We start from the raw sequence: 24,198 nt of genomic DNA on the forward strand, positions 1-24,198 counted from the left end.
AATGTGCCGAAGAAAATTTTAAAAAATTGCAAAATTCCATTTCATGGTTCTCGGTATTATTTTCGGCACGCTTATTGCCAAACCTTCTTAGTTAGTTTCGATTTCTATAACCCTTTGAGGGCCAGTTGCACCAACCACAGTTAACAGACTGATCAACGTCACGCAGCAGAGATCTATGAAACTTCCCATACAATAAAATTTAGCGAACGCTTTAACGGTTATAGACGGTTTGGTGCAACCGACCCTAAATCTCGTAGACGCCAAAGAGTGACGTAATTGTTAAATTAAACAATTGTCAACAGTTAAAACCATTGAGTATTGAGTAATAATCCCTAATCTGAACGAAAACTTTCTAAGTGGAAACTTATTAATTTTAAAATTTTCGGAAATTTTGAAATGTTCTGTAACTTGGACATTGCGTGTATTAGCGTAGAATCGATCACTTTTCCTAAGCCCGCGTTCCCACTATGTCATAACGACAGATAGCCGTACGTCGTGGCCTGTAGGGGAGACCGAGGTGAGTTGTGACAGAGGGGAGTTGTGACATCGTAATTTTTTTGAAACTTATTAACTATAACGAACTCGCAATAGCGCGTGTTTGTTAGTTCAAGTTACTAGCTAACAAACGCGCACCGTTGCGAGCTCGGTAACAGTTAAAGGGGCCCACTGACTATCAATCCGCCGGACGATATCGGCCTGTCAGTTGTTCGGAACTGTCAAATTTTTGTTCTAACTGACAGGCCGATATCGTCCGGCGGACTGATAGTCAGTGGGCACCTTAAGAGGTTCCAAAAATCGACAATGTCACAACTCTCCTCTGTCACATACAGATAGAACGGTCAATGTCCAGCCGTGGCTTGTATAATTACTATCTATCTGTCGTAACGACAGTGGTAACGCGGCGTAACTCGAACCCGCTACCCACAACCGCCTAACAACTGAACAAACAAGGGATACAAATTTCCGCAACTGCAACATGCTTCCCAACGAGATAATTGAATTTTCCTGTTACTGAAATAGACGTAAGACGATACGGTCATTCGGAATCGACTCAAGTGCATTATACTGCCCTGCGAAAAAGCCGTAAGTGACATTTACTGACCAAGCATAATTTTAAAACTAACACGGGACTTAATCGCGTATAAACTTACGTTTATTTATGTCCTGACGTTTCGAACGCGACGTTACGTTCGTGGTCACAGGCAGACCACCTGCCTGGCAGCCTGCCTGTCTGCCTGTGACCATTGTGCGTTCAGAATTATATTTAACATCATTATTAAAAAACAAACGTTTCTTATGGAACTTTAAGGTTTATGACATAAAATCATTAAATAAAGCTAAATTTGGTATTTTTTATTAGATTCTCAAACCATTTGTTTAATGATAATTAATATCAAACGAATCATTATTATGAGCGTTTTACATTTTGTTATCTGTCAAGCTACTTAAACATGCTCCATCCAAGGTCAAACTACTTTCCCCACTAGTGGATAAAATGCGTTTTTCCCTCTTGTTTTAAAGGATAAAAGACAACTTTCCGAGCTAGTGACGGGAAAAATAATTAATCAAAAATTCTCCTCTCCTTGGGTTCACAAAGACCTAGCTTATAAGTTTACCACCTGTACAATTATTTTGTGAATTTGCAATAAAATATTGATTGATTGATTGATTGACCACGAACGTAACGTCACGTTCGAAACGTCAGGCCATAAATAAACGTAAGTTTGTACGCGATTAAGTCCCGGGTTAGTTTTAAATTTATGAGTGAAAATCGTGTTAGTTTAAATCAGTATATATTGACCAAGCGTTAGCGAAAGTCTCCGTTTCAGCTTGCGCAAAAATGCTTTCATATGTCTGGATGTTCTCCTGGTGGCAGCATGGTTCCATTCTTATCGCCTATCACTATGCCTGTCACTTTCGCACTGACATGCTTGTTAGAACGTGACAGGCATGGAGACAGGTGATAAAAATGCGACCGTGCTACGGCCGCTGGTTGCATTTCTTAACTGATTCTCATGAAATTTTGTGAGCAGCGGCCATAGCCCGGTCGCATTTTTATCACCTGTCACGATGCCTGACACTTTCTTACAAGTAAGTATGTAAGTGCGAAAGTGACAGGCGATAAAAATGGAACCATACTGCCACCGCAGGCGAGTTCGTTGTGATAATGTAAAATGTAAGGAACAGACGAAGTAAGTATTTTTTTTAAGCTTATCGCGAGGTCTACAGCTCACAGAACCATTAAGTAAATATTTTGACGACCGGTCTGGTCGTAGTCAAGGTTCGAATCTCGGTAAGGGCATTTATTTGTGTGATGAGCGCAGATATTTAATTGTGTTCCCGATGATGATATTATTTATATCGTTATCTGAATACACACAACAAAAGCCTTCTTGAGCTTACGGCTGCGGGTGTGGGGCTTAGTCAATTTATTTAAGAATGTCCTAATAATATTTATTTATAAATATTGGAACATGCAGAACTAAATATCATTGCGTTTATGTATATTGTTGCCATACAATACATTTTTTAATAAAATGTAAGGAATCGAATGGTACCATTATTTTGTCCTAATTGAAGTATTAATTTGAAAAGTGAGTGTACGTACCTACTCGTAGATACATGAATGATACATAAATGTTAAAATACAATGTAAAGATCTCATGTAGATATTATGTAAAATGACTGTTTGTATTAGGATTTAATTTACGTTACTTGTTGTTAGTTAGATTAGCTACTTAAGAATTGTAAGATGCAATGCCCTTGCAGAGTTAATAGCTGATTATTATTGCAATGGACTACCTTATACTTATATTGACCGGGATATAGACCGTGATTACCTTTTGTGTTTAGTCGGGAGGTCATAAATAATACAAAAGGTAATCACGGTCTATATTCCGGTCAATATAAGTCTAGTGAAACTAGGGAATCATTCAAAACTCGGACTACATTATGTCTTAGATATCAACGCAGTAGGTAAATGACTGATTACTGATTTTTGGCAATATCTTTTATTTTTTGTTCTTAGTAAGTAATTAGTTAATTGTTCACATATAGGACACTACTTGTCTGTATTACTAATAATCTTAGGTGTTAGTAGGACATAATTAATTAAGAATATGTTAACCGGTCACTCACGGAATTTAAAAGTCGATTAAACTAAACGTCGGGCACTAGCTTCCGGTGCAGATGTTCCTCGAGTTGACGATTATGAAACAGATTGAAACACTGAGTAATAATCCACTTAAACTGCGTGAGTGACCCGATATAAATATTATGAAAAAAAATCTACAGCTCAAAAATCTGTTAATCTGCCAATATTGTCAATAAACTAAAAAAAGCTAAAAAATAAATTTGTTTCCCGTAGTTAAGTAAGTAAGTAAGTAAGTAAATATTCTTTATTGCACCAAAATTATACATTTTACATACATGTAAAACTACAAAGAAATATTTAAAGAAAAAATAGAACCAATAATAATGTTAGTTAGATTAATTTATAAAACATAAGTAGGTAGAATTAGACCAAGAAACGTCTGCAGCGATTTTGATAGCACGCGCAGTGCAAGTGTTATTTTAAACGTCAAACTTCTATGAAATTATAACGTATAAATAACACTTGCACTCAGTATCAAATCAAATCAAAATCGTTGCAGACTTCTTGGTCTAACTCTACCTACTTAGGTATGTTACGTTATTACACTCGTATCGAATTATCTTAGCATATTACGTACTGAGACAAATCCTTTTTCAATGCTTATAATATAATCGATTAAGTAAGGTCGTATTATCGAAACGCATGTAAAGTCACGTACTGATTAAAATTGGAGTGTAGCGGATACGTCAGTCGTCAGTAATAATTTAATTTAATGGATTTTACATAGGTACAAAATCCGACTACAAAAAGAAGCTTTTTATGGTGTATAATTATCTATCACGCCGATAAATTGGTGAAATAAAAACAATTTTTTCGGGTATTTTTGTATTTATACATATCTACCTTCTACACCTAAAATTGGTAGGTATGGGATGACGTTGAATTGGTTTTTTAAAAACCTCTATAAGTAGGTTTTAACAAATGTTTATATTAAAAAAAATATTTCCCATTGTACAGTGATGAATAAGAAGCAACTAGAAAACCCTACTCGTGCCGAGAGAAACCTAGGTAGATCAATTAGTCAGGGAATAATTATTAGTGTGAAATATATACACGTGTAGCGGTTTTATGATTATTTTGTACGCCTTATTGTAAATAATTAAGGCTCAAATTAACCATATCTCTGACGAAGACTGTACGTGTTCAATCCATTTAAAATTTTAATCGAAATTAAGATAATGTGGTTTCTCACAAATTGGTTTGTAGTTGTTTGCGTAAGGTTCCGGTCGGGTGCACGTGGCGTAACACTTTTGTAAGGGCCAGAGAAAATAGTTTTAGAAAATAGAAAAAAGTCAGATGTTCTTATTAAACACACCTCACTTATGAAATAAAACTATGAAAACAGATTATATCGCGTATATTGAATTTATAATACAGCCCGACGTTTCGAACCCTTTACAGCGTTCGTGGTCAACGGGTGACTGTGGAAAAATACCCACATGCAAAAAAAATATTAACCATAAACTTTAAGGCTGGTTGTACATGCAAAATCGGTTCATAAGGCTAGTGATACAATCAATAATCCGTTTTCATAGTTTTATTTCATGAGTAACTATCGCGGTAACCGAAGACAATATTACACCTCACTTATGACAAAATGTTTTTGACCGAAAATTGTTGATAATAAAATGATGTTAGGTGAAATGGTAACAACATAAGATTGTTTATATAAACGAGAACATTCGGCGCCAGATGTTTGTATGGACCGGAAAAAATATATGTTTAGAAGAAAAATGATTTATATTTTAGATTTAGATTTATTTATTTCGCGATGAAAGTTAGACCATAAATTTGCTACATTCGTCAAAATTATGTTTATCTTCTCATCATGAACGTCAAACATTAAATTATAAATTTAAAATAATAAAATTGAAATTAGTTGTGTCTCCGATAAAGGATCGTCATGTACAAAGAAAAACATGTCAAACATATGAATATAAACCAAGTTAATATTAAAGTCGATGTCAATGTCGAATGTACAATCGAGGACATTCCCGGTGAGCCACTTCTGAGAAATGTTACCTCGATCCTTACGACTCTTACGAGCGAGCTAAACTCCGCCTCCCATAGAGATAAACAATTACGATGCATTTAGGATTATTTATGTTAATAATGAAAAGAGTAAAACCAGGTAGTGAGACAAACCATAGATAGTAAGGACAGTTTATTACTTAGTTGTTGTTGTTTAGGCTAAGCTTCGCCTCCCAATAAAGACAACCAATTAGGATGCATTTTGGATTCCTTGTCTTAGTTTGCAAATGCCGGCCGTCACAGAGACAATGGACGGCAATAAACTTTACCTGAGCTAAAAAAAATTCAGCACCCACATTTTTAAGTACCATGCTATTGGTTATCACTTTTATGATATCGCCTGACCGTCTACAAGACGTTTAAACGATTTTTGCCCGTAAGGTGGTTCACCGGGAATGTCCTCGATTGCACTTATTACAAAATACTTTAGATTTTGATACCATGCATACATTTTGATTAAGTTAGATGAAATATCTATTCCAGCTTTTAAACTCAGCAGCACATTTTTTTCATTTTATTACATCATTAAACAATCTAGCTTATAGGGATAAGCTCGCCTTTGTACCTAAATTTATATGAATTTCATGTTATCAATTTTTGTTTTGTACAATAAAGTGATTTACTACTACTACTACTACAATCTATGAATCATATTAAATATATTAATAACGGGTCACTCACGTATTTAATACCCTGAGCCTTGGTGAGTGACCCGTTATAAATCTATTTAATATGTCTCACGGAAGTATTGGTATTAAAATATATGAATCTTTAATAAACGGAAATTAAAAAACGGAGCCCAAAACCGTTCCATGCGGACTTTATCAACAAAGTCGTGTGACCGACGAACGGTAGCGATGTTATCAAACAATAGTATTACATCAAACATTGCACGGGTCAGATTACAGCGCCTGCCTTTTGAGCGTAATTAGTCTTACGAAGGAACTCCCGGGTTCGAATCCTCTTAAGAGTCCCCGGCAAGCTCGGCCGACGAATTGCACCTTCCCATACAAACGTAGTTCCGCTCTCATTTTAAAACTACGTGCTGGATTGTAATGAAACTTTGCACATACAATGACATGCGGTATATCTAGGTCTGAAATTAGTTTATATAGCTCCAGTTTATAAAACAAACGAAATAGAGCAAAATTAAGTTTTGTATGAAAAACTTAAATTCGCTGTATTTTTTTAACTATGGTATCTGAAGCTACATAAACTAATTACAGACAGATTTACCATCCTATTGTAAGTACAAGTTTCAAAGCAATCTAGCTAGTCGTTGTAAAATAAGAGCGGAACTACGTTTGTATGGAGAACCGAGCTTGCCGGAGTGTATTTAGATATTATATATCTCGTCGTCTCGTTCCAAAAACGCTAGCCTTATTGAGCTTACTGTGGGACGCGCCGATTTGTGTAGCCTTTTTAAAACCCTGACATACATAAATATTAAATATTTATATTGAAACGGGTCACTCACGTTTTTTAAGACGACAGTTTTCTCTCCATAACGAGAAGCTTCAACAGTAGCACGCGGTGGCGGACCGACGCAGACACTTCTCAGAAATAGATATTACTACCGAGCGAAGCGAGGTCTCGAATTCAACTCGACGAACTCGACAATCTCAACTTCGATCAAACCAATATCCATGAAATTTGGCAGGAACGTAGTTCATATAAATACAAACTTCCAAGTTCTGTTATGAGAAGAATCAGCCTGTCTAATCACCCTTTAATCCTTATAATGTTTCCTACATTTTGATTGTATATTTAAACGACTCCTCAGGACGTCACTAGCATGCGTAATGACAGAATTTGAGGCAAATTGACCTTCCAATAGTTCCGATTAAATTGTAGCGCTGTTAACTGTCAATCAGAACCTTATAGCAATGACATAAGGTCTATTGACAGCCAATTTATCGTTGCTGTAGTCCAATGCTCTGTGCTGTATACGTGGAATATTTAATGATATATTTTATACACCGGTGCCTTGTTTGGTGCTTGCTACTTGGCACTTGTTAGCGGAACTGTTTGATTGCGGAAAAGAGTATGCACGAACTTATGCGTATAATGCATATAGGTCCATCATCATCATACAATTAGCAAGCACAATGCCCGGCTGGATATACACCATGACAGCTTGTATAGTTTTAAAAAGAAACTGACTTCGATTCCCAATTGAAGTGCCTCTTGACATTCTCCCTTGTAGATATTAGATTTTAGGCTTATTTATAGTTTAGTTTGTGTCTAGTTATTAATTATAATGGTAATTCTTCTTATCTTATCTTATTGAAATGTTTAGAGTAAAATACTAATGCATGCTGTGTTCGCCTGTAATTGGTGGCGCAATCATAATATAATAGTATGCAAGTGTGTTAGTCTATAAGTTGTTGTTGCCACTGTTGGTGAACCTTAATAAAAAATAAAATAAAATCATCTTCCTGGCGTTATCCCGGCTCTTTGTCACGATTCATGGGATAGATATCTGACCAATGACATTTTTTTTTCGAGTCTGGACATAGAACTATTATTACTAACGTATAGAACCGGCACAGAGAACCAGTATTTTGCGCCATGAGTTGCTACCGTTTTGGCATCACAACATATAACAAAAAAAAAAGCGGAGCGTGAATCTCGCGACCTAAACGCGTAAGCGCCATGAATTTTACGGCGCTTACGACGTTATGGTCGCGTGGTACAGGTTGTGATTGCGACAATTTCATTGATTGGTATGTCGTCTATATAATAGTCATATTAACTCAGTGACAATAGACGACAGAAATACTACCATGTACCCAGTCACTCACGCTTTACTTAACCCGTAAGTGACTTATTTTAGTTAGACACAGTTAGAGTTAACTTGCTAGTGGCTAATCCGTCAATTGTCTACTACACTTGCCTATTACATAAATTAATTAATACCTAGTTATAAATCTTACACAATATTGTCACAGTGAGCTCTATAAGTCTTGTGCTGTGAGTAATAGACGACGATATGTTATAATAAGTACTTGTAGATAAATGATTAAATATTTGTGATTAACACGCAAAAAATGCCCTTATCAGGATTTGAACCCGAGTCCTCCTGTTTCGCAGGCAGGGTCACCAACTCACCAACGACTAGGCTTGGGGTCTGTTACGCAGCGTCCTACGTAGGCGAACAACACGCGAACGCGAAGCGAAGCGATGCGGCGCGGGGTGAATCAATCCTTTGATACCTATAGAAGTGTCCTACGTGGGTGATATCGTTCGCGAGTTGTTCGCTAACGTAAGACGCTGCGTTGAAGAGGAACCCACCGTTTTCTAACCCAAACGATTTACTGCATACATAGACAAGACATAGTTGGCCAATTCGAGTTTTTCTTATTCGATCTGTTTCCGATATGATACTGACGTTTTGTTGAAGAAATGTCACTTTTGACACTGACAGATCAGTATCATATCGGAAACAGATCGAATTGGCCTGTAAGACTAGTTGAAGTAAACACCGCAAATCTATTTATTACGTTACCCATTCTAAAACGACCTAAGTAAAACAGATTTTTAATGACAGAAACTTTCGAAACAGACGCTGTCTTTGGAGAAAATGTAGGAACCACTTTGAATTTTCTATGAAAATACGACGTTTTTATCAGGGTGCTGTAATCTATAGAGAAAAACCGATAATTAGAGAAACTCGCGCGCCGCTCACGATTTCATAATTACTGCAATCACGGTCAATAGCAGGCTTAATTACTCGGCGACAGCTATAATAAGGCTTAAGAATTACGACCGCAGCTACATTGCTGGTGCAGCGTTGCAGCAGTGACAAATGATGATGAATGAGTGAGTAAATTAGCAGCACTTGCAGCAATGAGAAATGATATCATATAGATTTTAAAAACAAAACTTCCGTGAGCCACAGATATATTGAATAGGTATGTTAAAACGGGTCACTCACGTATTTTAAGTCGAAATTTGCTAGACATGTTTCACACCATAGGTTTGTGTGACTTAAGCTGGAGCTCGACCCAATTAACTAATTCATTACATTTGTAATCAAGACAATTAAATGATTAACACAATCTGATCACCTTTAATTATACTAAATAGTAAACTGTTAGTGACAATAGACTTCTTTTTTCAAAGAAGTTTACTGTAGTAGTTTTAAAGTACCTACTTATCGGTTAAATATAATAAGTCTAAGAAAATATGACATTATACTTTACAGGCCGCGTAGCCAACATGCAAACCGCTTACGCTTCGTAGCGATCGAAATGCAACTGTCACTGTCGCACTAATATGGAAGAGTGATAGAGAGACACAAAGCGTTTCGTTGTAGCCGCGTAGCGATAATAGCGGAAGCCGCTCGACCCCAATTACAAAGAAAAACCGCAAATCGATTTACAGGTTAGCCGTTGGGCACACGCATACTAGAGGTCAAAACAAAATTTTGATTTTCGATGTTCTCTCTAGGCATTTCGTACTTAGGATATTTGATTTTAGAAATGATGCTCCATAACCGGATAATTGAGTACTCCTAGCGTGAGATATGACGCGCCCTTTCCTCAACACCACCCATTAGGAAAGTAGCTTATTAAGGTGGCACGTGCAATATACGCCATTCGACACGTAATTCGAGACAAGTAGGACGCTCGATCCCGGTCATCCGGTAAATGGGATCAGCCTTTTAAAAGGCTGCATTTGACAGTTGGCTTCATTCTTTATGCTATTAAAAAAAATCTACTTATTTTGGAATACCACGCTGCGCTCTAAGACTCAAATAATAGACGTAAGGTCAACTTGGAAAGACCGTCTACACGGTGGCTAAAAAATAAGTGCATTCCCGTTGCCAAAGAGGTTTTGGGATGGAACCAACCCCGAAATCGCGAACAAAAATTTGGCTGTTTCATACATTTTGGCTGGTCCATTTCCTATGGGAGTAAGCCCAGCAGTGGGACACAGTGACACAGTAGGCTCTTAATAAAAAGTTTATTATTATTTTCAAAAATAATCAAATGAGGGTGTTCTTTAGTTTCATTAGTATCTATAATTACATTATTACACAACAACACTACTACTACTACTACTAATACTACTACTATTATTACTGTTACTATTAGAACAGCTGTAAAAAGTAATGAAATAAATTCATTTGTATTGTATTGAATAATTATGTAGTAAATGTAAAAAAACTGATGTGCTAATACGTATTTGATACTAAAAAAGTAGTCAATTTGAAGCAGGTATATACTCCTAAATAGTTATTCACGTTTTATAACAACTGCCCTATCAAATATTGTATCATCGGAACTACTAATTCCTACCTAATATCTTTATTCATTAACTAATGCTCTAACAAACATCTACCTACCTACTGAAATCGGACCGAATCATATATCATTTGTCAACTAGATGCCGTAAAAGGGGTTGGCTAAGAAAATTTGGGGTTACTTTGATAGTTTTAAAACGGCTATAGAATTACCATTATTCATTAGTTACTGAAACTGTTCGTGTAACTAGTTAGATTACTATTATATTGATGCTCACCTACTGTAAAAAATGTAACATATGTTGTATATTTAGGTAGATTAGGAATGCATGTATTGAGGGTAGGTTTGGTGAAAAGTTCTCTTGGAGTTAGCATATGGATGGTTTCATTGTACTTTTCCTAAACATTACATGGTGTCAGGTGTGAATATTCGTGATAGATCCTTCAAAAGATTGTAACAGTCAATTACAATAATAATTGTAATATATTATGGCTTAAAAACTAAAATTTCAAATTCGCCCCTGCATTTGAAAGTCACCCCGTTTTACGGTGCTCTATCTTTATTACGTGCGCAGACTGCGCAGTGCGCAACTGTTCATATTAATTATTGCGGCGTATTCTATTAAAATGACAGCAAGAATTTAATTCCTAGAATTTTTTATTTTTATTTTTTTATTTATTTATTTCATGACCATGGATCACAGAACTATATCTTGATATAGTTCTGTGCCATGGATACAAGTCCTTCAGTCGCATTCATAAACCTATCCCTCAAACGGGAGTATGGTTGCCATGTTAAATCTTCACTATTCCTATAGATTGATTAAGTTGTAACGATGAATGTTAATAGATTAATAGTATCTACTTTATTTCAACTTGTGATACATGACCAGTATTGACCAGTATTATTGATATGATGTGAAAAAATAAAGATAAAAAATTATAACTACTTTAATGAAATAATAATTACTTCATTTTAGTAATTTCAAGCTTACTATAAAAGTATCTAAGATTTACCGTTACAGCGATTCGTTTACGCTTTGTTTTTTTTATAGGAGAAGAATAATTTGTATTGCGGTGTCTGTAGAGAATAGTCTATGGATCATATATAATATCATACCAATTGTTGCGATACACTTAATTGTGTTCTATTCAGTTGAATAGAATAGTTATTAAGATAAGCAAATTTATACGACAGCCAAATCTTTTTATATGTATAGACGTGAATTGAATCAAAATTCATGGCGTTGTCTTGTTTCTGGACACTGTCACGCTTCTATTTTTGTCTTTTATCTAATAAATAAAAAAAGTTGAGCTGCATGTCTTTCTAGCTGTAGATTATAATAGGGTAGTTGTAATTTTTTAATGGCATCAGTCGATCAGGTTTGTTTCGAGGACCAAATGACTGTATGGGCCCATTGTCTTAGACTTCTTAAAGCAATACAAAAGTCACAAATGATGGTCAAAGTTTGGCATCCGCAATTTACTGAGCAAACGCTCTAACACAAATGGCAACACATTGTGACGTCACTGTGTCACTTTGCTTAGAAGCCGCTTTTGCATAGAAGCCGTCCCGATGTATGGAAAACAAGGAAATTGCGATTTTGTCGGTGAAATGTTGCGTTTATGTATATTGTTGCTGTACAATATTTTTTTAAATAAAATGTAAGGTATCGAATGGTACCGTTATTTTTTCCTATTTGAAAGTTTAAAAAAGTTTTTTTTCGAAACTGAGGCCTTGTATTTTTATAATTCCCATATATTTTTTAAGTTTCCAATTTATTGTGATAAATTGCTCGTTTTCTATCTATTTAAATAGATTTAGTTATAAAATTCAACATGTGTCAACTACCATATTCTCTTGAGAAAAATTAAAAACTAAATTTTACTCTATACAAAAAAGCTACACTCAGTCACATTTTTTGAGGACAATTACCTAAATAAAGCCCGTCTTAGCTAACTTTTTCGTATATTAGGCGTGAAGATACGACTAATACATATATAGACTGTTGATAAGGGCATGGTTGTCTTTTTAAAGAGCGAGATTACGAAGTAATAAAAGTAAAATGGTTTGTTTACATTATTTGCCAGTTCTATTGACGACGTATTTATGTGGGCCTTGCTACTAAAAGGTTGCCGACCGCTGATTTTGCAATTAATCTCTGGAAATATTAAATTAGGACCTTAAGTCGACCCTTTAAGGTCTATAATAGCTTGCTTAGTTTTTAAGCTAAAATTTTTGTGTCCAGGGGTCATTCACCCTTAGTAACTTAATAGAGTTTGAAAATGTAATAAAGCAGTAGACGGCGAGTTTTTGCGTCACAGCAATGGCGACAGCGAGGTCACATATTTGAAAAACTTTTTTTATATTTATTATGAAAGGAAGTCTTTGTGTTTAAATGTACAGAATTAATTTTAATAATATAATAATATAAAAGTGTGAATTAAATAGACATAAACCACTGGAACTCAACATAAGGTCTATGATATGTCTTTCGCTCCGCTTATTTTTTTCATCATCAAATTTGTTACATTAATAATAAATTTCTACAAGCAAATTTTGAGGGATTTTTTTTGAAGTGGCTACGATTTCATGATTTTTTTACGAATTCAATGCACCAGTGCCGGTACATTAATAACAGATAAGTACGTTAACTAAAAAAAACCGGCCAAGTGAGAGTCGGACTCGCGCACCGAGGGTTCAGTACTTTTCAGTATTTGTTGTTATAGCGGCAACAGAAATATATCATCTGTGAAAATTTCAACTGTCTAGCTAACACAGTTGATGAGATACAGCCTGGTGACAGAACAGACGGACAGACGGACAGCGGAGTCTTAGTAATAGGGTCCCGTTTTTACCCTTTGGGTACGGAACCCTAAAAAACGAGATGCAACCACGTAAACAACTATGTCATCAAAATGACTACCTACTTACGGTCAAAGCACCGCGCGCACCGCCGCCGCCGGCAGAAAAAACACGAGCGTCAATTGTCGTGCGTATTATTTACAGTGACTGTGCCTTTCTATTCCATGAGATCCCTTGAATTGAGCTAGAGTTTTTTTTCGTTTTTCTCAGACTTGAGTCCAGAGGGCCTGCCGAGAACCACGTTCGACGTGTTGCCTCCCTGTCACACTCAGGTACGAATTTACAAGTGCGACGGAGAGGCAACACGTCGAACGCGGTTCGCGGTAGGCCCTCAGACGAAGGGCTGATTTGACATTGTGAATTATTATTAGGAGTTAGTTGTTCGTTCCCGATTTTAACTATCTTTTTATTGTTTGCCTGTAGCTTTTTAGGATTCCGTACCCAATGGGTAAAAACGGGACCCTATTACTAAGACTCCGCTGTCTGTCTGTCCGTCTATCACCAGGCTGTATCTCATGAACCGTGACAGTTGATATTTTCACAGATGATGTATTTCTGTTGCCGCTATAACAACAAATACTAAAAACAGAATAAAATAAATATTTAAGTTGGGCTCCCATACAACAGACGTGATTTTTTTGCCGTTTTTAGCGTAATGGTACGGAAGACGGAACCCCTTTGTGCGCGAGTCCGAGTCGCACTTGGCCGGTTTTTTACGACACTTTTACTGTATTGTATTTGCAGTCGTCGAATATTTAACAATTTTTGTGAAAAATATGACGCGTGTTTGTGTAACTAATCAAAATGTCATTGAATTTAATTTGAAACGTAAACATACACGTTTCAAATTAAATTCAATAATACCTTACTGAATAAATTATGGTACCTACTTATTATTCGTTTTTACACAATGTTTTAGCAATTAATTTTTGTACTGCAACATGCATAATATGCAAATTGGCATGTGAGTGATGTGAGTGATATTAATGGAAATAACGACATACGTACTTCATAATAAGTGGACGATAAACTAATGAGTATACATCAATTAAGCGTGTTACGCTAATTCACAAATTGGTATAGTTAATATTAATTAATGATAACTTTATTTTCCGCTTACTGCTCCTACACTAGCTACTTTAGATTAGAAATTATTTAATTAAGGTAGGGCACTCAAGGTCTATTAACACATTGCTTATTATTACATCATTTTTGTATATGACTGTTTGTTGCCTAAATAAATTAAAAAAAAAAAAAAAAAAAATTAGTAAAAAAAAAAAAATCGGTCAAACAAATTGAATGATAACATGCTACATTGCGTATATAAAAATAAATTTATCTAAGCTGGCAACTTGACATTAAAAAATACAAGCACAAATAAAAATCCATATAAGTAAAAAAAAACTTACTTGCAGCTTTTATTCACTGGATCACTTAAACTAATATCACAGGATTTTAACAATTTAAAACTATTTTTTTTACACACACAAAATGCACCAAAAAATACACTTCACTGTTTGAAAAGTTACATTCTCTGTGGCGTGAAAAGTACGTTCGACGTTCGAATTTGGAATTGGCGCGTGCGATGCAGTCGGACGGCGCGGTTCGACTGTCGCAGGTACGACCGTGCCGTTAATATCAGGTGGACAACTCAATCAGTGATTGTCTGATAAGGTTTAGGGTTGTCGATAAGTTAAACACCGCCACACATATCAAGGGCTGTCAATCATGAGATAAAAGTACGAATAAGAAAGGCCGTGACAGGATAAGCAGTGATCCTGCCCCCCCTCGAGTTTTGGGCTTGTAATTTTTATGGATGGTGTGGCTCTACATTAGTAATTAATATGCAAAATTTCATACTTCAAACTAATGATTTTTCTTCAAAACTTTTTAGTTTTTTTGGCAAAAAAACTAATGATTTAAATATTGTACATTTACTAAAGACGATTAAGTATATGACAAATTATATTAACATTATGTCATAGAAAATGTTTCATTTACTTTCACGTTAGAGACCGCTCCAATTTTTTCACTCACCAACGAGCTTATATATAGTTGGTCAAGCAAATCTTGTCAGTAGAAAAAGGCAGTATGGTTTTTTATTTAGATATAACTAGCTGAGGAGAACATGGAGATATCTTTCTACAACTGCTATGCTAAAACAAGACCTAAAACTTCTTTAAGAGAAACGTGTATGTGAAGAAATGTACCTACATATGTGCTAAAAATCTATAATGTTATTTTATATGTTAATTACTTAGCGCCACTTGCACCAATTCACTAACCCGGGATTAACCGGTTAAACCTGGAGTTACCACAGCTACCAGTACAATTTGACACTGGGTTAGCGGTTTCAGCGGTTAACCCCGGGTTAGTGGGATGGTACATGTGGCGCTAAATCATTTTAAAAAAATCTGCGATTAACCATATTTTATCGGTCTCTTTTCTATCGATCGATGTCAAAAAGATAAATAATCCCGTTGATAACTATGTATATCATATGCCCTTAAAAAAACAATCGCAGTTTGTGTATCTATCCATATAGATAACGATAGGGTTTTCAATAACAAAGAAACATAAATAAAAGTGGACGCGCGTCCGTTTCTCCATACCATAATAACGGTGTAGGTATGGATTCTTTTTCGCTTGTAATAGTCAAAAAATGAAAAAAGTCAAACGAATGTTCATAGCTATGGTTGATATTCATCAAATAGTGTTTTTATAACAAACAAGCATACGGCCCGCCTAATGGTAAGCATTCACCGTAGCCTATGGACGATTGCGACACCACAGTATAACATGCGCGTTGCCGACCCTTTAAAAACCTGTACACTCTTTTGAAGAACCACATACTGTAGCTCCTCAGGAAAACCAAAACACAACACAAAACATAAACACACAACAACAAACACACAAACAACAAGAACAACAAACAAACATATTTATAATATACACACATACATACATACATATAATCACGCCTATTTCCCGGAGGCAGAGACCACGAATTTCCACTTGCTACGATCCTGACATACCTCTTTCGCTTCATGTCAGTATCCAGAGGAATATGGGGACGGTTTGTATGAAAACTTGTACTTGAAAACTTGTAGATACTTTTGGCGCATATTCTGTTCCGGTACTTTTGAAACCCGCTTGCCAACTATTTTTTTGTGTTCGTAAAAAAGCACTTAGTTTTACTTTGCAGTTATAGGAGTTTAGGGGATAAATATTTAATTGTTTATTAATTTCATTATAAACCCGGGCACTCATTGGTATGTATTGGTGGTTAGCAAATAGGCACGTCTATTTCCCAGAGGGGTAGGCAGAGACCACGGATTTCCACTTGCTACGATCCTGACATACCTCTTTCGCTTCTTTGACTTACACTCGGCGTATAATTACAATCAAGGGAGTATGAAGTTTCAATTTCAGAATCATCTCATATTTTGAATAGGAATCAAAATATTCCATTCCCAAAATGAAAGTTTCCTTTCTTCCTGTGAAGTTTTCTAGAAATTTCCGGTAACTTTTCTAACTTGTGCATCTGTGCATTTCATATTAAAATTCAATATTGATTGCATATGAGATATTTATTTCAAAAACATAAAAACATATTACAAAAGCCCTATTTAGATCGTTATTTTTCGTATACATAATATATACCTAATACGAAAAATCAATTAAAATATCATAGCGGATTAATTTCGTTACTGATTACCTACAACCTAATCAATCGATAATTTAAAATCTATTGACGTCACAAATTACTTTAATGATAATCAACGAAATATGAGGCTGGGGGGGGGTCTTGTAAACGTTACGCTGCGTTGCAGGGGCGGGAGGAGGGATTCGATAAAGGCGTTATTGTTTTTTTATAAAATAAAATAATTAGCCTCATGCATGAAGTTTATATTTGAACGAAATATGTTTTATTCGGATGTTTGTTACCGTTATATCATGTTACAAATGCATTTCCGTTTTTAAATTACCATTTAATTACTTAAAATTATAAATAAAAAGTACAAAAATTTGCCTGCGAAAAGCTAGTGAGCGAAACGCTCGAAACGCCGCGTGACGTCACGCGTTCGACAGATTAGTGTCATTAGTAGCAAACGTCAGTTGGGCCGCCCAACGTGTGACGTCATCACGCTCTGTCGAATTCGCGCCAAAAATTATGAGCGTTTCAACCGCTCAAAAATTTTCAACATTTTAAATATTTTTTAATAAAATAATGTTAAGGTTTACAAAAGTATTTTTATCATTTTCGGTGTTCCAACGATATAAATTATGAATCCAAAAATAAAAATAAATTCATGCATGGAGCTAATTACAAGGATTTTAAATCTCCCAAGTTGGCAACCCTTTCCTAATCGGATTAAAATTTATTTAAATCAATATAAAATACAATACAATAGGTATCATTGCTGCGACACATCCGTCCTAGTTCCCCGGCTAGGCGGAATGCCTAAATTCATTACTCCACGTAAAAAAAAACTTTTTTTTTTGTACAAACATGACAGTATGGAGAGGTCAGACTTTCGACCCCTAAACTAGGTAAGCACCTGTGCCTTAGGGGCTAAAGTTCGTCTAAATTCGATGTCGAAACAAAATGAAGGTCGTGTACAGCAGTAAGATGGTAAAACGTTAAACTAATTATTATTGGACGAAGGTAATAAGTAAAGTTTAGTAGTTTTTATTTACATAATTTTAGGATTTTAATCTCTACTTGTAACATATTACCTTTTGTAATTTGAATGGATAATATGAATCACAAAATTGTAATGACATTTAGAGATAAAATTACGTCATCATCAATCATCATGCTTTTCAGTCGTGGTAGTTTGACAGATAAGGATTAAATATTTTTGATTGTGTATGTATTTGGTTAGATAAGCGTGCAATATTACTTTTTAAAATTAAATTAAATAATCATTTATTTTCAGGCATGGCCCATAGAAGTGTTAGTAACAAAAAACTTAAATACTAATGTTAACAGTACAATTAACCTACCATGCAAATCAATAAGTACGAGTAAGAGCTAGGACTAGGACAATACAATACCGGGTGAGCCGTACACTTTTACATTACATAAAACATTTAGTATTACATTAAAATTTTAAAGACTAAATTCCTATTAAAATTTAAAATTTAAACACAAGTTAAATAATTGTATCAGAGTCTAGTAAATAATCAAGACGGACTACCTCCATACCGTAATAAGCCGGGTACTCACTAGCGAGCCGTAACCGTAACATGCGTGATACAGTAACGAGGTTCTAGTGTGTACGCGTGTTACAGTTACGGCTCACGACGTCGCCGGAACGCTTTCGCCGAGCGTACTCATTTTGCGAGCTGTAACTGTAACCAAACAGATACAGTAACGAGGTTCTAGTGTGTACGGGGAGGCCTGCCGGATCTATCCTCAGTTTTGGTTTGTAACTCCACGATGTCGGACGAAGTGTCTCTCGCCTGTGCAGCATACTAATATAATAATAAATTAATCAATCATTTTTTGTTTGCATGCTTCCCCACTTTTATTCATTATTACCTCCAATTTTAGCCCAGGCATCTTCTTTCAAATGTTTATTGTAATAATCTTTGTCCTTATGGTTCCATATAGTACAGTGTTTTCCCTGTAGGCGTCTATCAGCAAAAGACATTTATCCTCTGACCATTCACTCATGACGAAGAAATAACTCGAAAATACAGCTGGTTCGCAGCGACTAGCAACAACCTCCTCTTGACGTCCACGAGCGCACTGCGAGCGCCCTTTGATTCGCGGCAAAAACCGACAATCGTCGGCTCGCTGCAAGTCGCTCGTGTAGCGTTCGTCGCAGGCTCGCGAACCACGTACACACTATGTTTTTTGGTTACAGTACATGCAACGGTTACAGTTACGGCTCGCTAGTGAGTACCCGGCTATACGTGCCTACTTTGCTCCCCACTTGGTAATCGTGTGGCAGTAAACTTACTGTGACTACAAAATTTACTATGACCAAAGAGAATATATAGGATAGAGGGACACTGCCATCTATCGACATACACGATTAAAACTAAAAATATCAAAAAATGTATATATGTACGGATAAATGATTTTTTTCAATTTATAATTTGTATATACAGATGTCAATCACAATGAAAAAAAAATCAACGATGATGATCAAACGTAGTTCCGCTCTCATTTTAAAACGATTAGCTAGATTGCTCTGAAACTTTGTACTTACAATAGGATAAGGTATATCTATGTCTGTAATTAGTTTATGTAGCTTCAGATACCACAGTTAAAAAAAACAGCGAATTTAAGTTTTTCATACAAAACTTGTTTTTGCTCTATTTCGTTTGTTTTATAAACTGGAGCTATATAAACTAATTTCAGACCTAGATATACCTCATGTCATTGTATGTGCAAAGTTTCATTACAATCCAACACGTAGTTTTAAAATAAAAGCGGAACTACGTTTGTATGGGAAGGTGCAATTCGGCCGAGCTTGCCGGGGATTCCTATGGCGTGCGACTTTTTTTCGTACGCATGTAATTTCATTGATTCATCATTCATATCATTCGCTTCTTCGTATAATGCAAGATCTCGTTCACCTCGATGCACGGGACATTCCCTATAATGACTCCATTGTATTCACCTTGTCAGATGTCCTTGTGTGTATGTATATGTACTTACTGTTTGTAACGTCTCGATTTCGGGGATTTTCATATGATCTTCTTTAAATTCTGTTCATATGTTGTCAAATGTTGTAATTTATGGTTTTCGGGTGTCCCCGTTTATCCTTTGAACCTCACGTCAATCATGAGCGGCGCGACATCGTAATCAGTGGCGTAGCTAGGCGTGGGCTCTCGTCAACGGCCTCGCGCCCCAAGGGGGGCCTCGCGCGAGGCCCCTTCGGGCACAGTGAAAGAAAAGGGCCTCGCAGATGTGATTTCCCCCACGGCTAGATTAGTTCACGCTACGCCACTGATCGTAATCCTTGTCGGAATTCATTGTGCTGTAGCTACGCGCTTCAGTTGACGTCTTTGATGATCAAAAGGTTAAGGATTACTCACGATAGAACGGTCCGGGGCCGGGCCACTCCAGTTTTCTTTAAAAAGCATCACGTGATCATCCGTCATAGAAAACGAAGTGTCGTAAAGCTCGGCCGCTCCTAACTCATGTTAGACCCGGCCGGGCCGGGGCTTCCAGCGCTTCGTTTTCTATGACAGGTGATCGGTGATCACGTGATATGCTTTCTATAAAACTAAATTGTCGTTAGGCGTTGTAGCTTGAGTCATCCTTTATAGCGTGACTCATCCTTGACGTAAAATTGGATATAAAAATACAACCATCATATCCCTGCTGTAAGGTTAAGATGACCGCGCTTTTACAAGCGAGTTAATCCATTTTTATCCAAGGCAATATATTCGAGGATAAAAATTGATATTTATGCCTGAGTTCACACACTGCTTTTCATATAATAAACCGGCCAAGTGCGAGTCGGACTCGCGCACTAAGGGTTCCGTACCATTACGCAACAAACGGCAAAAAATCACGATTGTTGTATGGGAGCCCCAATTAAATATTTATTTTATTCTGTTTACAGTATTTGTTGTTATAGCGGCAACAGAAATACATCATCTGTGAAAATTTCAACTGTCAAGATACTGCCTTGTGACAGACGGACAGACAGACAGACAGACAGACAAACAGACAAACAGACAGACAGGCAGACAGACAGACAGACAGCGGAGTCTTAGTCGTTTTTACCCTTTGCGGCTGGTACGGAATCTAATTTGGAACCAACTCGGGTTTGTTCGGAAATGGATATAAGATATACGTATTACCTACATAATCCTTGCAGTCTAGCAACGCATCCCTCGGGCTGCCTGTGACCTCTCAAGGCCTAACCGTTATCGATCGGAGGTCTGTAAGGTCACGGTCAGGTAAATATAGAAACGGTTAGGCAATCTAGCCTAGCTAGAAAGCGGGGCGCCAGCTGGTACCAGGAGTTCTATTATGCTCTATTAGTAAATCATTTTTAGGGTTCCGTACCTCAAAAGGAAAAAACGGAACCCTTATAGCATCACTCGTGCGTCTGTCTGTCTGTCTGTCAGTCTGTCACAGCCTATTTTCTCCGAAACTACTGGACCAATTAAGTTGAAATTTGGTACACATATGTAAGTTTGTGACCCAAAGATGGACATGTAACGTAAACAAATTAATTTTAAACACGGGGGCCACTCTTGGGGGGTAATGAGAAAATTAAAAAATAAAGTTTGTCAAACTATATCGTGTTACATATCAAATAAAAGAGCTCATTGTGCGAATCTCAAATATATTTTCTTTATAATTTTAAGATAAACAGTTTAGAAGTTATTCAAGAAAATAGGCAAAAAATGACCATCCCCCCCCCCACAAAAATACACAAAATAGATCTTTACCTATAGATCATCGGAAAACCTATTAGAAATGTGCAGTCAAGCATGAGTCGGACTTAATTACTTATAGTATTTGATCCGACCCCTACGGGTTTTTTAAACACATTTAACATAAAAAATACATTGTTTAAATTGTGTTATGTACGGAACCCTTGAAACGCGAGTCCGACTCGCACTTGTTTTCTGTCTTGCAATCTATGTATAAACTGACTTTTTTTGTAGTCAGCTTCATACTAATTTCAATGATTAATCCGGTTTCCTCACGATGTTCTCTTTCAGCGGAAAGTGACTGGTATAATAATTATCAAATGATATATAGTAGATATATGTCGTTAGAACAAAAATTTGACAGTTCCGAACAACTGATACTCAGTGGGCCCCTTTATATTACCGATAGCCTACCAGCGCTTTTTACGCCTCTTAGTATTTCTTGGAAAGCGCTGGTGGCCTAGCGGTAAGGGCGTGCGACTTGCAATCCGGAGGTTGCGGGTTCAAACCCCGGCTCGTACCAATGAGTTTTTCGAAACTTATGTACGAAATATCATTTGATATTTCCCAGTCGCTTTTCGGTGAAGGAAAACATCGTGAGGAAGCCGGACTAATCCCAAAAAGGCCTAGTTTTCCCTCTGGGTTGGAAGGTCAGATGGCAGTCGCTTTCGTAAAAACTAGTGCCCACGTCAATGGGATTAGTTGCCAAGCGGACCCCAGGCCGCATGAGCTGTGGCAAAATGCCGAGTTAACGCGAGGAAGATGATGAGTATTTCTGTGTATATTAACAGTTGGTTTTCCCTCCGGAAATACAGACTATGTAATTAATAAATCTAGGTAACCTTTAACAACTATAGACAAGGGTCAATAAATAAGGTGACCAACACACAGCCATCACATTTTCCAGCACGGCAGGAAAACCGCGTGTGCTGAGTTATGCCTATAAATAGACCGATTAAGCAATTTTCTATCACGATTATGTGAGGAAAATAAAAAAACCCGCTTTGCATGTTCGGGTAATCCCTGGGTTTTCGAAATAAACACTCGATATCTGGATGATATCATCAAAAAGTAGAAAAAGAAAATAAACACTGTGAGACGAGGTAGTTAAGTAGATTCCAATGTTGAAACATCCCGTCCTCCCGCGGACGCTTCGGCTGTGGAAACAGCTCCCTGCCGAGATTTTCCCGAGAGGCTACAATATGGGGTTCTTCAAAAAAGGAGTGTACGGGTTTATTTATAAGGGTCGGCAACGTGCGTGTAATATCTCTGGTGTTGCAGGCGTCCATAGGCTACGGTGACTGCTTGCCATTAGGCGCGCCGTATGCTTGTTTGCCACCGACGACGTATTAAAAAAACCTATACGAACCACAAACTGTATTTACCTAATACTACAGAAAGCTGCAATAGTAGATTGTTAACCAAGGGATGAAATTTAATGATGCCTTTCACCCGAGTTAAACACTATACTTTTCATTTCGAATACGAGGAAAGTAAAATGCATGTGTATTTTTAAAAACACGACTAAGTATAGGTAATATTATTTATATAGGTATTATTTCTTGAAGGTACTTTCAATTAAACATTTAGTTAAAAATATCTTTATTTATAGAATGGGGAGTTAAATATCAGAATGAAATTGTATGACAAATCGATTTAAAACCAAATTTCATTTGCTTTATTTGGTTATTGTAAAAAAATATTTAAAAAATCGTACTTTGAGAGTAATCTAGTGCATAAACGTATCACTTTCTGCACACCTTTTAGAACAACAATGAGAACATTGTTGTTCAGAGCATGAGAAATGAAAACCGACCAAGTGCGAGTCGGACTCGCGCACCGAGGGTTCCGTACATTACACAATTTAAACAAAGTATTTTTTATGTGAAACGTGAGTGAAAGGTAAATTGCGGTTTCAGATTTATGACGTATTAAAAAAACTACTTACTAGTTCTCGTTCAAACCAATTTTCGGTGGAAGTTTGCATGGTAATGTACATCATATATTTTTTTTTCTTTTATCATTCTCTTATTTTAGAAGTTACAGGGGGGGGGCACATTTTACCACTTTGGAAGTGTCTCTCGCGCAAACTATTCAGTTTAGAAAATATATATATTAGAAACCTCAATATCATTTTTGAAGACCTATACCCCACACGTATGGGTTTGATGAAAAAAAAATATTTTGAGTTTCAGTTCTAAGTATGGGGAACCCCAAAATGTATTGTTTTTTTTCTATTTTTGTGTGAAAATCTTAATGCGGTGCACAGAGTACATCTACTTACCAAGTTTCAACAGTATAGTTCTTATAGTTTCGGAAAAAAGTGGCTGTGACATACGGACGGACAGACAGACAGACAGACAAACAGACAGACAGACATGACGAATCCATAAGGATTCCATTTTTTGCCATTTGGCTACGGAACCCTAAAAAGAAGCTTTACGTTCAGAGAAAACATATTAGGTAGAGTGGAACTGTGGGCTACGG

The 24,198-nt window shown here is 36.5% G+C and overlaps 1 protein-coding gene and 1 long non-coding RNA gene across 2 annotated transcripts in view; one reads left to right on the plus strand and one right to left on the minus strand.

The window, feature by feature from the left end:
- LOC134751424 (solute carrier family 41 member 1) overlaps nucleotides 1-14,873 on the minus strand; it is a 90,022-nt gene extending 75,149 nt beyond the window's left edge. Inside the window, exon 1 of the mRNA XM_063686829.1 lies at nucleotides 14,709-14,873. The gene's annotated coding sequence lies outside the window, so the exon portion shown is untranslated. The remainder of the gene's footprint in view (nucleotides 1-14,708) is intronic.
- LOC134751461 (uncharacterized) overlaps nucleotides 1-23,818 on the plus strand; it is a 94,881-nt gene extending 71,063 nt beyond the window's left edge. Inside the window, exon 2 of the long non-coding RNA XR_010128663.1 lies at nucleotides 23,631-23,818. This is a non-coding gene — a long non-coding RNA (uncharacterized LOC134751461). The remainder of the gene's footprint in view (nucleotides 1-23,630) is intronic.
- Nucleotides 23,819-24,198: the final 380 nt, after the last annotated feature.

Source organism: Cydia strobilella, chromosome 22 (genome assembly GCF_947568885.1).
Source record: "Cydia strobilella chromosome 22, ilCydStro3.1, whole genome shotgun sequence".
In the NCBI taxonomy this organism is placed as follows: domain Eukaryota; kingdom Metazoa; phylum Arthropoda; class Insecta; order Lepidoptera; family Tortricidae; genus Cydia; species Cydia strobilella.